Source organism: Solanum lycopersicum, chromosome 4 (genome assembly GCF_036512215.1).
Source record: "Solanum lycopersicum chromosome 4, SLM_r2.1".
Classification (NCBI taxonomy): Eukaryota; Viridiplantae; Streptophyta; class Magnoliopsida; order Solanales; family Solanaceae; genus Solanum; species Solanum lycopersicum.
The window spans coordinates 19124604-19139714 of NC_090803.1; the positions used below are offsets into that span (position 1 = coordinate 19124604).

At 30.2% G+C, this 15111-nt stretch overlaps 1 protein-coding gene and 1 pseudogene across 1 annotated transcript in view; both read right to left on the minus strand.

The window, feature by feature from the left end:
• Positions 1–4786: 4786 nt before the first annotated feature.
• On the minus strand, positions 4787–6845 carry LOC138347974 (uncharacterized; annotated as a pseudogene).
• A 2381-nt stretch (positions 6846–9226) lies between these two features.
• Positions 9227–15111, minus strand: part of LOC101248380 (ubiquitin-like-specific protease 1D) — a 48968-nt gene continuing 43083 nt past the window's right edge. Inside the window, exon 9 of the transcript XR_011220623.1 lies at positions 9227–9819. The gene's annotated coding sequence lies outside the window, so the exon portion shown is untranslated. The remainder of the gene's footprint in view (positions 9820–15111) is intronic.

The window sequence follows — 15111 nt, forward strand, 5'->3', positions numbered from 1 at the left end:
TCCCAGAAAACTTAACAAATCTGATGAAGAAGATGAACTCCAAGAGAGCTCCAAGAACTGTTGATGTTGGGGGAATTTTTTTTTTTTAAAGAAATGAGTAATGGATATTTTATTTGGATGGGTTGGGTATTTTGAAAGATGGGTCGGGTCGATCCGGGTGGATAGGGTGGTTTGGATCAAATTAATTAGATTTTAATTAATTAAATTTTTAACCAATTACAACATGCCACGTAATGAATGAAATAATTAAATATATTGACTTAGTAGTCTGTTAGCCAAAAGGGCAAAATAGGTCCCTAAAGATTAACCACAAGGGTATTTTAAGGCCAAAAGATAAACGAGGGGTATTTTTGTACCAATTCTAATATTATAAGGGTATTTTAGACCCTTCTCCGTATTTAATTTGAATGTGTATATTTAGTTTAATATAACTTGATTAGACGAAAGAAAAAAACAAGAAAAAAACGAGAAAATTCAAATTAGAATGACATTATTTTACGCTTCAAACAACGAGGACAGTAAAACGAGACATATATAATAAAGAGTACAATCAACAAGTTTTTTAAAATAGAATTCTACATGAATCTTTTTTTGCGTTTTGTCGTTTTATATAAAATTTCAGGGTTATTTATTAACTTAAATTAAATAAGAAGTTAAGTTTTATTTAAAATTTTATTAAAAGATAAAGTAAAATCAATTAAAATTCTGATTGGCTGCTACATTTTTAATCTTTTTTTCTTAAATTCTTAAGTTGTAAACTTGTATCTAATTAAGGATTATTTTATCAAATAATATTAATTTTGACTAATTAGTAATAATAGATTTATTAACTATTATATCGATTTAAACAGTAACTAACTAAGGAAACTCTTTTTGAAGTATAAAAAATAGCATAAAGTAAAACTCTTTTTAAAATATATATATAAAAAAAATAACATAAGACAAAAAGTATTATCGGTGATAATCGAACTTTGCGTCATTGAGGAGCACCACTGCGCGCAACTTCGCCAGCCCCAAGAACCACTGGGCTGTACAAACTTTACGATTTTAAAGATTTCAAAACATATTAACTAGTTATTTAAAATATCATTTTATTTATATATATGATATAATTTTTTGATGAAAAATATTTGATAACACCTGATACAACTTTAGCTCTGCCCCCGATATCAAATATCAATAGCAAGGAGACAACACAAATATGTACTGTACCAAGGAATTGGCAACATCTTGAGGTGTGTGTGCATTGCCATATATAATTATAATATTATAATTTCTAAATTTTCTTTTATCATTTTGAAAAACTATAGAAATTCCCTTTTTCCTTCTTTCTTCTAATTCCAAACGAATTTCTCTTATTATGAACCATGCTCATAATTATTTCTCTGATATCTAATTATGATAATTTTTTAATATATTTTAATACCCGATGCATACACCTACAATTATTAATCTGAAAGAATATATATATATATATTTGAAATCAGAATAGAGATTGATATATTCGATAATAAAGAAATTTATTCGACGCAATAAATCTTATGTAATATATTATTTATAACGTATTTAACAACAAAAGAATATGTACGTGAGCGATAGAAAATAAGAAATTTATGTAATTAAAAAAACTTTGAAATAAAATATAATTAGCCTTCAAATATATAAAATGTCTGTCTAAAATAAATCATATAAAATATAAAAAAGCATTTTTTTATGTGTCGAAATTTTCACTTGTCGTGATATCATCTCATTTTCAACTATTGTCTTTTTCAATATTTTCAAACCATAAAGAACTTGAAGACGGCAACAATCAACCCACCCAAAATAATAAAAACAAAAAGGACGAAAAATATAAGAGTTGGAAATTTTAATATCCTAAAATTAAAAGGAAAGAGAAATTGGTATTAATAACTTTTGAGTATCCATAAATATATATCTTATAAAGAAAGATTTACTATAAAATAGTGTTCTCAAAGGTACTTTATGGTGAGGTGTATCAGAAAAGTCTTGGGCTATATATTTATAGGACGTATACACAAACGTATGTATCGAACGTATACGTAAATTTAGATTTTTATTGTTTTAAAATATTTTTGATATATATATATATATTATTTTTTTATGTAATTATTTTTCAGGTGATAGCGATTTTATCTTAAATATATAAAGCTAACTCTAATTAAAAAGATAATAGTCGTAAATAATTTGAAGCTGATTGTGCTTCAAACTGATAGGACAGAGATTTCTTGGTACTATATTAGACAACTTTATTCATTTTAAGTGATTATTCTTACTCTTTTTGCCTTCTTTTTAGAGTTGAGAATGAGAGGAGCTTCGGGTGAGGCTGTTACTTTAGTAATTTAACAATTTATGTGTCAATTATATTTTTTCTTGTAATATTAAACTGCAGCTTTTGTTTTTCTTCTTCAGATGGCCACGTGTGCCTTATAATAAATTTCATTCACCTTTTTTGATGTATTAGTTTATTACTTGCATATTTTATTTTATTATATGTTTCTAAATTCTACCACAGTAGATGGTATCAACACGTATGTCTTTCTGTTATGATTCGAACTATGTGATTGACACTTATATTAATTTTTCCATGAAAGAATCACTATTATAATTCAAAATCAAGCAATAAAATAATATTAAGATATTAAAATTATAAAAGCAAGTTAATAACTAAATACGAAGTTTTCATAAATTTCAATAAGGATTCTACATTAAGATAATTAGGATCTATAACATAATGTTTGAAACTTCTTAACTTTTAAAATTATTCAAAATAAATTCAACATATTATTTCAAAATATCTGTAAAGTTTTACCTCTCTTCTTATATTTAAAAATTTAATTTTTTTTCAAATTTCTTTTTCTCTCTTCTTCCTTCTTTCTTTCTCTTTTCAGATTTCATCTTTCCTCTTGTTCTTTTTTTTCATTTCTTTTTCTCTTCTTCCATTTACTTGTTATTTTTGTTGTTGCTATTATTATCGTTATCATTCATTATTTTAATCACATTTTTCTTTTTCTATTGTTGCAGATTTCATCTTTCCTCTTGTTCTTTTTTTTCATTTCTTTTTCTCTTCTTCCATTTACTTGTTATTTTTGTTGTTGCTATTATTATCGTTATCATTCATTATTTTAATCACATTTTTCTTTTTCTATTGTTGGTCTTCAATATTAAACTACAACTTCAGTATTTTAATTTTTTCCTGATGACCACGTGTGTCTTATCATAAATTTCTTTCAACTTTCTTTAGTTGAAAATTTTGTTAAATTTGATGCATTATTTATTAGTTGCTTTATTTTATTTTTATGTTTCGACATTCTATCGATGTAGAAGTTTGTGTAGATGGTATCAACATGCTTTTTTTTGTAATTAGTTTGATTTATGAAGGGTCTTTTGGTCATGTCAGCTCACAACATTCTTTTCTTTTTTCTCGACATGTTCAACTAGCCACTGTTGTGCTGTACATGGCGTAGATGTTTTTTTTTTTACCTTTCTCTCATATATAATCTATTCATGATGGATAGAGAAACTCTTCAGTTCTCATATAAATTAAAACCAACAAAAGCAGAGTAATTGAGGAGGAGCTGACAAAAAAGTGTTGAAAAAAATATATTTTGACCAAGTCAACTTTTTTACTTAGTGATTAAGATAATTATGGACTAAAATTTAATAATTAAAACATCTAAAATTTTAAAAATATTCAATTTCTAATTTCAAAATATTTGAGAAGTTTTCTCACTCTTCTTATATTTCAAAATTTAAAATCTCTTTTAAGATTTCTTTTTCTCTCTTCTTCCTTCTTTCTTTCTCTTTCCAGAATTCTTCTTTCCTCCTCATCTTCTTCTTTTCTTTTTCTCTTCTTCCATTTATTTGTTCTCTTTATTGTTGCTATCATTATCATTGTCATTCATTTTTTTATCACATTTTTTTTCTTTTTTGTTCTATTTCACAAAATAATTTGCTTTAATTTTAGAACTTTTTAATTTGAAGTCATTGATTTATTTTTTTTGGTAGAAAATCAAGTAATAACTGATGTTTTCGCAATAAATGTTGTAGTTATTGTATCTACTGTTGAAGTTTTTCAGCAACATCTAAAGTTTTCTTAGCAAGTGTTGAAGTTATTGTAGCAACTGTTAACGTCTTTTCAGCGACTGTTCAAATTTGCTCAATAATAATTAAAAATAATTGTTGTAGTAAGTGAGGTAAATACTGCTAAAAAATAGCAAAAAACCGATGGCCAAAAGCGATAGATTGCGTCATTTTTTGGTCAAAATCAATGAAAAAGCAACACAGTCACTTCCGTCTCTTTTTAGCTTGACTCTTTTCAAAAATCAATAGACATTGTCGCTAAAAAGCGACGGAATGCGTTGCTTTTTGAATTTTTTTAAAGAACTTTTTTTTTATCAAAAGCGACGCACTCCGTCGATTTATTTTAATTTTAATTTTTTTCGATTTCAAAAGGCGACTCAGTCTGTCGCTTTTCTTGAAATTTCATTTTTGAAAAGCCCAGAAAAGCAACGGACAAGACCGCATTGTTCGTTGCTTTTTTGAATTTTTAAAAAAATAATACCCAGAAAAGCGACGGACAAAAACACGCCACACATCACTTTTTCGTTAATTTTTTTGACAGTAAAAACCTACAAATGCAATTCAATTCAGTTCTACACTATTCAACAAAATCAAACACACACTTATAAACAATCTACACAAAACATAAAATAGTAAACTCAAAATAACATTCAAAAGTATCAAAATCATAATTTAAGGACTTGTACGATCTTTCAATGCTCGTTTCAAAATTTTAAAAAGTTCATAAATATCTAGAAATCTAAACTAAGGAGTGAGATCTACATAATCATTCTCATCATTGTGGTCGTCGGTGTCCTCGGTAGTTGAAGTAGTAGGTCGACGAGTGAGGTTCATCACCTGTTCTTTGATTTGTTGAATGGTCTAACTCATGCTTTGTTGTTTATCTATTCTTCTTCGCTTCGACTCTGCTAGTGCCGATGTAATATGTGCTCTTTAAGCCGACATAACAACAATCTGAAAACCCTCAAGTGCATTGACTTGACGTGACAATTTAATACCTTCTAAGCCTTACTAGATATTCTTACATTGTTTCGAGAGTCTCGACCATAGATTTTACCTTTGTGTCTCCATCCTACCACTTTCTCTGTCCAAATCTCGATGGACAGTTCAAGTATCATTTGAATCGAACTATCCAGATTTTTCAACGACGTACTGATGAAACTCATTCTGCAGATTAAATATAAATATTGAAATTAATATACATATATGTCATAAATATATTAACTATCAATATATATTATTTATATTAAATAACTTACAAAAGTTCGTTCGACACTTCCCTCGACCCACACAACTGGATCTGACTAATTTTCTTTCTTCTTCACATGAGTCTTCTTGAAAACCTCCAGTTCAATGGGAGTACGCCCCTATTCTTTTTCCCATAAATAAGAACTGAAGTTTATAAAATATAAATGAATCAACTAATTATTTAATTAAAAGTTTGAATAAGAACTTACTATCTCTCTTGCTATTTTCCAATACTCTTTGCACTTCCAGTGTATAACGAGCCACCCTTAAGATTGCCTCTAGCCTTTTTCACTTATTCAGAATTGGCCTTAAACTATTCTCTGTTCATTATGCACGCAAATCATCAAAACATAAGGCAACATCCAACCTGAACGTTGATTAGTATCTCGAACTTTCTTTAGCTAGCTGGACAGTCTCACAGATTCCCTCCTCTCTAATGTGGTCGCAATGACCAAAATGTACATGGACGTTCAAGTACACATAGTCTGAAAAAAATTGAATAGTGTTAATTAAATCAATAGTAAAAAAACTAAAGTATACCAAAAATTATTAAACTTAACTAAAAAGTTTATACCTTTAATTCATTAAACATCACCTGACGTATACTATTTGGAATCTCTCTCCGAGAGTGATAAGCCTCTGTGCAATCTAACACAATTCTAAAGGTGAGGCAACATCCTTTGTAGGATGTCACCTGCAAAACACATAATAAATATGTTAGTTAATGAAATATATAATAAAGTATAAGAAATAAATAAAGTAAACTAACAAATACATAACAAAAAAAAACTTACAATGATCCATCCGACTCAATCATGACTCTAACAATTTGTCCTTCTGATCAGGAGCTAGAGCATGCATCTCAACATATGATGTAGCACTAGTTTAGTTAAGGTGTGTCTCTGGAATCTTGGTCATAGTCTAGGGGGATACTTGTGAATTTTCTCTATATTTAAAGTTATCCAAATTTGCATGTATACCATTCAGATACTTCATTCATTAGTTCCCAGGCCATTTTATCAACAAAAAATGAATTCGTCGATGGAATTAATAATATGCTAATAACTCAATACCCAACATCTCCAAAAATTTATCTAGCAATTTGAAACAGTTGATCCAAAAGATCAAAGTGAATATGAAGATATTATGCACAATTTAAATTCTGCAAGTTTACCTCCTTATGAATTAATGTTACAAAAAAACTGTCCAATAATGCTATTACGTAACTTGAATCCTTGTGATGACTTATGTAATGAAACATGCTTAATATGTAATGATTTCAAGAGTCATATCATTAGTTCTACAATATCCTGTGGAGATTTTAAAAATAAGCATATGTTATTTCACGCATTCCTTTACTAACCTCACAAGATGAAAGATTGCCCCTTCAATTCAAAAGAAATCAAGTTTCTATCCATCTATATTATTTCATGACTATAAATAAAGCACAAAGTCAAACATAGACTTTATTTATGTTTATTTGCGGGAACCTGCATTTTTTCATGAACAATATATTTTGCTTTATTCCGAGCTAAAACATATAATTGTGTCAAATATAGATCATACCAACTACAGTCCAAGACAATGACAACCATACCACATGTATTATAGTTTGCAATGAAATCATAAAAAAACCTTCTCATGATGGCATCTAAGTATGTTAGAGACACTATTATAATATTCTCTATCTTCTTAAACTTAAGATGTTAGGTCTTCTTATCATCACTACTAATTCATATTATTGTGTTCCTATTTATTTCTGTGATAATTGCAGATTAACTCCATATAGACTTACCCTAAACTCTATCACTTCAAAATTGCAAGATCGGATATGCAAAATAATTGATAAGTTTCCGCCCAGAGACACCAAAGATAAATCCTAGAAATATCAACTTTTTCACTTACAGGATGAAAAGATTGTTTCTACCCTGCTTACTTCTTTGTTTCATCATCATTCTTTATTGTTTCAGTTGTTTGTAATTCTTAACTGCATGTTGTTTCCTTTAAAAAATAAAATGTAATTTAATAAGTTCTTGCTTCCTCTATATAATTTACTTCATTGTGATCTGTACTCAAGGTGGTAGTTTTAATAAAAATTATCAACATAATTTCTATATTGTCTTGTTAATCTGTCATATTTAGATGTAGACTCTGTTTGTCATTTGTTTATGTACCTCCAAATAGTCTTTGCCTCTTTAACTTGTGATATCTGCTCGCAAACTTCAAGTTCTACCATGTGTTAGTCCCTTTTGTAATTGTGTGTGCCAATGAACAGGAACTTATACTCAATTTCTATTTTTACATATCACATTATTACATAAAGTTTTTTGAATTCTCTCATTTTCATGTTATCTCTCACTTGATCTGCTTTTAAACGCATGAATTTGTCGAGGTTAATTTTTATTGATATTTTTTGATACAGATATGTAAACAATGTAATTTATAAAGAGGAATTCATTGCCCGTTCCCAATATATTAAGCTAAAAATTTCATCAGTATTGAAAGAGCTACAATGAATAACAAGTTTCTAATGTACATATCCATCTGTGCTTTGTTATGAACACTATTTTTCATATTCTTACAAAAGTTTGTTTCTATATGTGGCAGTCATCTTGTCGTTCTTATTTGTTGTTGCACCTGTGCAACATTGTAGTGGATAAAACATTTTTAATTTGCTGAATTTATGATAAGGATATGTGAATAGTGTAATTGTAAATGGCAGAATTGGTTGGCATTTGCGTAGGCGTTTTGCAGTAGATTTTTGACTTTGAAAATATAAAATGTGTATTACTGTTTTGGCTGAAATTTAGTGATAGGAATAGGTGAACAGTGAAATGGTTAATGGCATAGTTGGTTGGAGGTATGTTGAAGTAACTTTTTGGTGTTGGAAATATAGAATGTATGTTACTGTTTTCGAGTTATTTTGAAATTGATGTATTTTTTTGATAAGGATGTGTGAAAAGAAATTTATGATTCGAGTTATGTCAAATTTATCGAAAATCCTTAATGTGTATATGTAAACGGAGTCATTGTTTATGAAGGAGTTGTATGTTCATTCATACGATCTGCTCTGAGTTGTTATATGATTTGAGTGATGAAACTATTGCTATGAATTTGCAGAAGTTTTTGCTGAGAGTGAGAATTTTCTGTTTTTTCTCCTGGAGTATATGTTACTTGTGGATTAGTTCTAAAGCGATTATCTATCTAAAAATATTTTGAGATATAATTGGACAAAAGAGGTTGGCAAGTGCAATAATAGTGCTCCATAGATGTGGAACTGATCCTTTGTTTGTATTAATTCACATTTTTCATTGCTTGAATTATTTTTATCTTTTTCCAAAGCATTAATTAAATAAAAACTCTTACGTAGGAAAATCAAATTGTCGCAACCATATAGAAACGCTGATATAACACAATTTGCAAAACATTTTAAGCCCTTTCAAACGTAACTGCTGTTAGTGGCACATGTTGAAGAGTCAACTTACGGATATGCTGCTTCATTCAACAGATTCACCTGAATCGATAAAAATACTATTGTTGAACTGACTTTGACAAAGTCAACCCCCTCCCCCTATCTCCAGAAAATCCACTACCTCCTCATGTTCGATTGGCTATCCCACTTCTTTTGACCAACAAGCCAAAGAAGCTGAATTTGCTAATTACAAAATAACCATCACCATATCTCTACAATCATGCTCAACTTATTAATGAAAGTCTCTTTTTACATGCAGACGTTCTTTGAAAGAGGGTCGATCTATTTTTACCGAACACCACCCTAGGCAGTCTTACAAACGTCTGTAACACTCAGCCTATTTTACACCCACGAATTTGATTAAGTATAGAAATACTTTAGCTGCAAAGTTAAACAACAAACAGATTTTACAGGAACTTGTCCCAACCTTTATTAATTTGATAATTAATACAAAGGAAGGCTTCACGAATTTGTCTGAGGCTAGAAAACACTCTGTCCAAGCCTTAGACAAATTTCCACCCTTAATAAAATTTCTGCACTTGGTAGTTACATGCGGCAGTGAGAAATGACACTTGTTTGACACTTGCCATCACAGGGTTCAAACTAAGTTTCCAACAACTATATTTCTAACAGATAGAATCTAATTCAAATTACATTCTTATCTACACGAAATACTAATATTCTAACACTTAGAATATTTCAGGCTACATTGCAACACTTAGAATATTTCAGCCAGCTTCCAACACTTAGAATATTTTAGCTGTCCTCCAACACTTAGTTTTATTTCAGTAATTCACGTGAATTGCCTTTGTCCTTGCCATTGTCAAGTCTTCACATCTTTGCCTTGTCAAGCCAACACGCTGCCTTGCCAATGACTCTAGCCCGCACGTAAGCCTTGCACGTTCAAGCTGCCTTGCCAACACTCAAGCTCCTTGAACATGGGTTGCACTGTTTTGCTCTCATCCATGTCAAGACCAATGCCCAAGTCCTTGGCATGTCTGCACGTAGTTAGATCAAGTAGTTTACGAGTCTAACATTCTTGCACTACTGCGCCCCTCCAATTTACGCAAGCAATGGAAAGAGAATACAATAATTTATCATCATGGATACTTTGTAAGTCCATACATTGGAGTTTATCATATATTATTATAAATGGGAAGATTCAAAGGTCAAAGTTGAATTACCACTTTAACCTTATATTAAAATAATTAAAATAAATGTTATAAAATATAATTAAATATTTAATAAATGACTCATTTAAATCAGGGCATGAATCAAATACAACATTGACAATTAATTTTTCTATTGTTGTAAAAATCAAGAGTATTTGAAGAGTTTTTTCTTTAAATAAATTTGAGATGGACTAAAATCATTGAACTAATTTAATATAAGTTAATTTTACTTACTCAAAAGTCATCCTTGCTACTGCTATAAAATACCTAACATGGTCTTCATGTAAATGGTGAGAGGAGGATAAGCCATTATCAAACAAAAAATTAACATTTTGTATTGAATTAATTTACTTTTATTTTTGTCCACTCCTCCTTGTTCAACATAAGTATTTTGAACATCCTTTTTGATATTTTGATTGATATACTTTCTTATGATTTTGTTTTTCTATTGTAATATCTTATGTGCTATATGAAAACTAGTGATGTACAATTCATGTTCTACTACATTACTTAATTATTGAAGAAATTCATAATGAAAGACTAAATAGGTAATTTGATATGCGACTCTCGATAGAGTGCTTTTCTTTAATATAACTTTATTTTCGAGATTATTATTTATAAGCAGTGGGAGGAATAACTAAATGAGAAAAATCACATATGATTTTTTTAAAATTTATTTTTATTTGACTTTTTCGTTTATATTGTATAATCTATTAGATTTATTAGTCTATTATTTATTTATGGAAACATTCATTCTGCAAATTGACCATATATCTAGAATAAGTCATATTGAAAAGTTTGTGTTGCTTCATTTATACTAATTATTCAAAGAGAAATTTTATGAAAAAAAGAGTATTATTCTATTCTCTTCATAAATAATATGTACAATATTATCTAAGGTTAAAAAGAAGATGATACAATAATAAAAATAATTAACATAAAAATTATGATGATGACTGCAAGTATGTTTCGTAATATATCATGTGTTTATATTATTTGTATGTGTACCAAATCGATGAGGTCTTTTAATTAGAACTTATAAATTGTATGCATCAAACTTCTATTTACTGTGATGAGAAGCTATTTATTGTTGATATTAAAATTTAATTATGATGAAAAATTGTCTAACTCCAGTCTCCAGATTATTGGTTGGACCCGTAAATAGTTAAGTAGTAATTGTCCAAATTAGAATGTCTATTTTTGCCTTAGAAATATTATTTTATTTAAGAGAATGTGATATACTTCTGCCTAATTATTTAATGTTAATTATTACTCATACCCATAACTTTTTAAAATTGAAAGTTAAATATGAAGATTCTCTCTACTATTATGTAAAAACCTTTTAGAATTAAAATTTGATTATGCTTTCAAGGAACCAATTTACAAAGATTTATGTAATGTATGTTTAGTGAATAAAATATAAATGGTAAATTACTATTGTTAATTTCATCATTTCCTATTTTATAACTCAATTTTTTGTACATATAAATTATTAATAAGGGACAAATGTGCAATGCACGTTCCTGAAATCTAATTTATAATAAGACTGAAGTAATTAGAATCTGTATGCTTGCAAACTTATCCAAAAAAAATAAAAATATGTGTAAGCATCATATTTATAATACTTTTCCTTCAATGTTCATCGATAGACCATGCTCCTTATTAAAAATATTGCTACATCCTATTGAAGACATTCTTGAAATTTTTGTTGTTATAGTATATATTTTCTCACCATGTTTTCACAAATCAGTTTATTAATTGATTGTCTTCCTTCATGTTTGTAAGTGAATCTTAACCCCAGTAAAAAGATTTCTTACTTTTTACTTTTTAGTATATTGAACTTAAAAGAATTCACATTCTTTAGTATAGTGAACTTATGCTCTCCTTATTATGTTTTTTCGTCTTCCAATGTTTTGAGCTGTAATGTTCTTTTTGAATAAATCCTAACACTCCATTTTCAGCATATTCTTAACACAAAAAAAGAATTAACTGTTGCTGTAATTTTTGGCAACATTCTGCACCTTTTACTTTTTATTTTATTTGCATCAAAGTGCTGAAAGTAAAGAACAGAATTTTATATAATTACAGCAACTATTATTGTTCAACAATGTTCTGCCCCTTTTGCTTCATCAATTAACAGGAAAAACCTCTGGAAGTTAACACTTTGTGAAGACTTTGTTGTGTATTATGGAAATACCCTCATAGAAAGGCTCAATGACTATCCCGTCATTTTAGCTAAAAGGGTGAAAAAATCTACAACAGGTAAGAAAACAATCATTATCTTCTCAGTATATATATATAGTATATAGTACGAACATATAAATAAGTACCCAAATTACTACTTCTTATCTACACAGGTTTGTCAAATTGATACAATAAGACAATACTCGTGGACCCCACATTTCCACAGGCCACAGCGGTGTATGAATGGTAATACACTCAAAAGCCTCCTTTTCTAAAACAGTTTTTCCATTCAGATTTACATAAACTCTCTTCCTGCAGGGGAAAAACAATCCAACCACTGCTGATTGAAAGCACATCCACAACTGGCTCCCTTATGTTTTTTCCATTTGAAGAAGAACCAACATCCATTTATGATATACAAATGCAATCTGAATAAACCTATCCCCTAGAACAAGAACTAGGTTCTTGTAAGTTGGTTTTAAGTCAGAACACAAAGACTTGTTAAATTAAAAACCTTCCTCAATCAAGGAAGGGAAAACCTCGTTTTATTAATTAAACTAGATGATTTTATGATTACAACTCAATAATCAAAAACCTCACCACTACAACAACTCTCAATTAACTATAATCGACTACTTCTACTCTCAAAAGGCCAAACCCACCTTTTGTTACAAACCTTACCAAAACTCAACTCTACAAGAAGCCAAATCCACTTCTTGTACAAAGAATCGTAACTAACACTCAACAATAAAACAAGAAAATAGTTTTACACGTTCAAGACTTTCTAACTCAAGAACTTCTTGAACTCATCAAACCTATCGATCTTGAAGACTTTTACTTGATGAATAATTCTCACTTTTCTCTCTATGTGAAAGTCGTGCCCTCTTCATCTGCGTTTGTCCTCTTCTTATAGAGTTTTCTTCTACCTTGAATCCTAATCAAATAAGGTAAGGAAATTGTAATTGTATTTAAACAAGGATTACTGATTTTACCTTATATTGTAAAATCCTTTTTATATACAACTTCCTTCCTCAATAAAATATATTAAGGTTTCCTTATTTGTATCAACTTGTATCTTTAGCAATTAAGGTTTCCTTATTTGTATCAACTTGTATCTTTAACATTAATTTTGGCTGTGTCAATCTGCTGCTTCAATTTGTTACGTGACAATTAATCCAATATGTGGCTGCTTGCTACGACTTATTATTTGCATTTCTTTTCTATCATCAAAAAACCAATTTTATATCCTTGTAGAATTACTCACATTCTATCATATTCCCCCTTTTTGATGAAGACAAACCTGTGTAATGCAACATATAATAATCTTCCCTCTTTTGACAAATCAAAAAGAGTCCAATAACAGCTAATATAAAACCAAATAACATCCACAACAACGATTGATGCTCAGCTAAAGAGTAATATCAACACAAAGTTTAAGCAATCAAAAGAACCAGGTGCAAACAAGATGCTTTTCAAGTTGAAGATTGACTAGGCTTGGTGGAGGCAGAAGCAAGCATGTTCAGAACTCTGTCAACCCTTGCATTCTTAGCAAGCTGCTGCTGCACAACCTGATCTTTTAACATGTGAATCTCAGCATTTGAAGTATGAAGTTCAGCACGTAAAATCTGGTTTACCAATTCAAGAGTGCCATACTTTTCTTCTGCCACTTTGAGTTCCCTGAGTAACTGAGCAACAGGACCAAATGTACATGGAGAAGCATTAGCAACCTACTCCGACTCCATGGGAATGCCACAATCAGCAAGAATGGTTTGAGTTAACATATTTGCACGAGTCAAAACCCTTCCTTCTCCCAATGGTACTTCAAATGCATGAAACACTCTAGTTAAAAGATTCCCAAATGCTAATTGATGATAACTAGTTTAGGATCAACAATTTTAGCAAAGTGTTTGATGATTAGTGTGGGCCAGTCAATACGTTTTTTACATTCAAGGGCATTCATAAGTCCCATTCCCTTATGGAAGCAATGTGACGTTGGTGACCCATGGGCAGTATTCCCTTATGTACTATCTCAAAGGGAAGCTTATGATCTGATCCCATGATACCTTTCAACACAGTCTGGGTCCTAGGATTGACTCTACCTTGAGAAAACTTAGCTGGAACACTAGAATGTTCATCAAAAGCCCAATGATACTCATTAATACCGACAGATGGTATATGTATAATTTCCCCAAGCTTAGTTGCATCAAAAACAATTTCAACTCTCTTTACACTAGAAGATACCACATCTCCTTCCAAGATTATCAAATTTGTATAAAAATCTACTACTTCTTGTTCATAAATCAGATTAGGTTCAAGAAATAACTCCTCCCACCCCTGAAACCTTAGTAACTCACAAACCTGCTTGACTATGTCCATTGATAAAATATCAGGATGAAAAGTTCTACCCCTAAGCACTGTTTTGGTTTGAAAATATTTTTTCTTTCCAACTTTGAGAAATTTATCCACATTTCTTTTTGCAGATTTTGACTTTGACTGAGGGGTTTCAGAATGTTTACCCTCAGAGACATCATCAGATTCAGAATCAAGAACCATTGGAGAAACAGATGAGTGAAGAGGAGACTTACCCAAACGACGACGCTTCACACTGGATGTCGCACCATCAGTTGGTATGACTACATTCAGACTCCGAGTTACTGGCCTGTGCGGAAGAACTTGTTTGACTGCAATGTGTTTTCTTGTCTGTCTTGGTTTTTTAGGGTGAAGTGTTCTTAGAAGGATTTCATCATTGTTTGGAGAATGTGGAGATGGTGGTGGATTTTGAGGAGTGGTTTTGTGAGATGGGTAAGAAGAGGGGTTTTTTGGGATAGTGGTTATGGGTGTTTCTGGGTTTAGTGGTAATGGAGTTTCTTTGACTGGTGGTGATGGTGATTCTATGACAGGTGGTGGTGGTGACTCTGTAACTGGTGGTGGAGA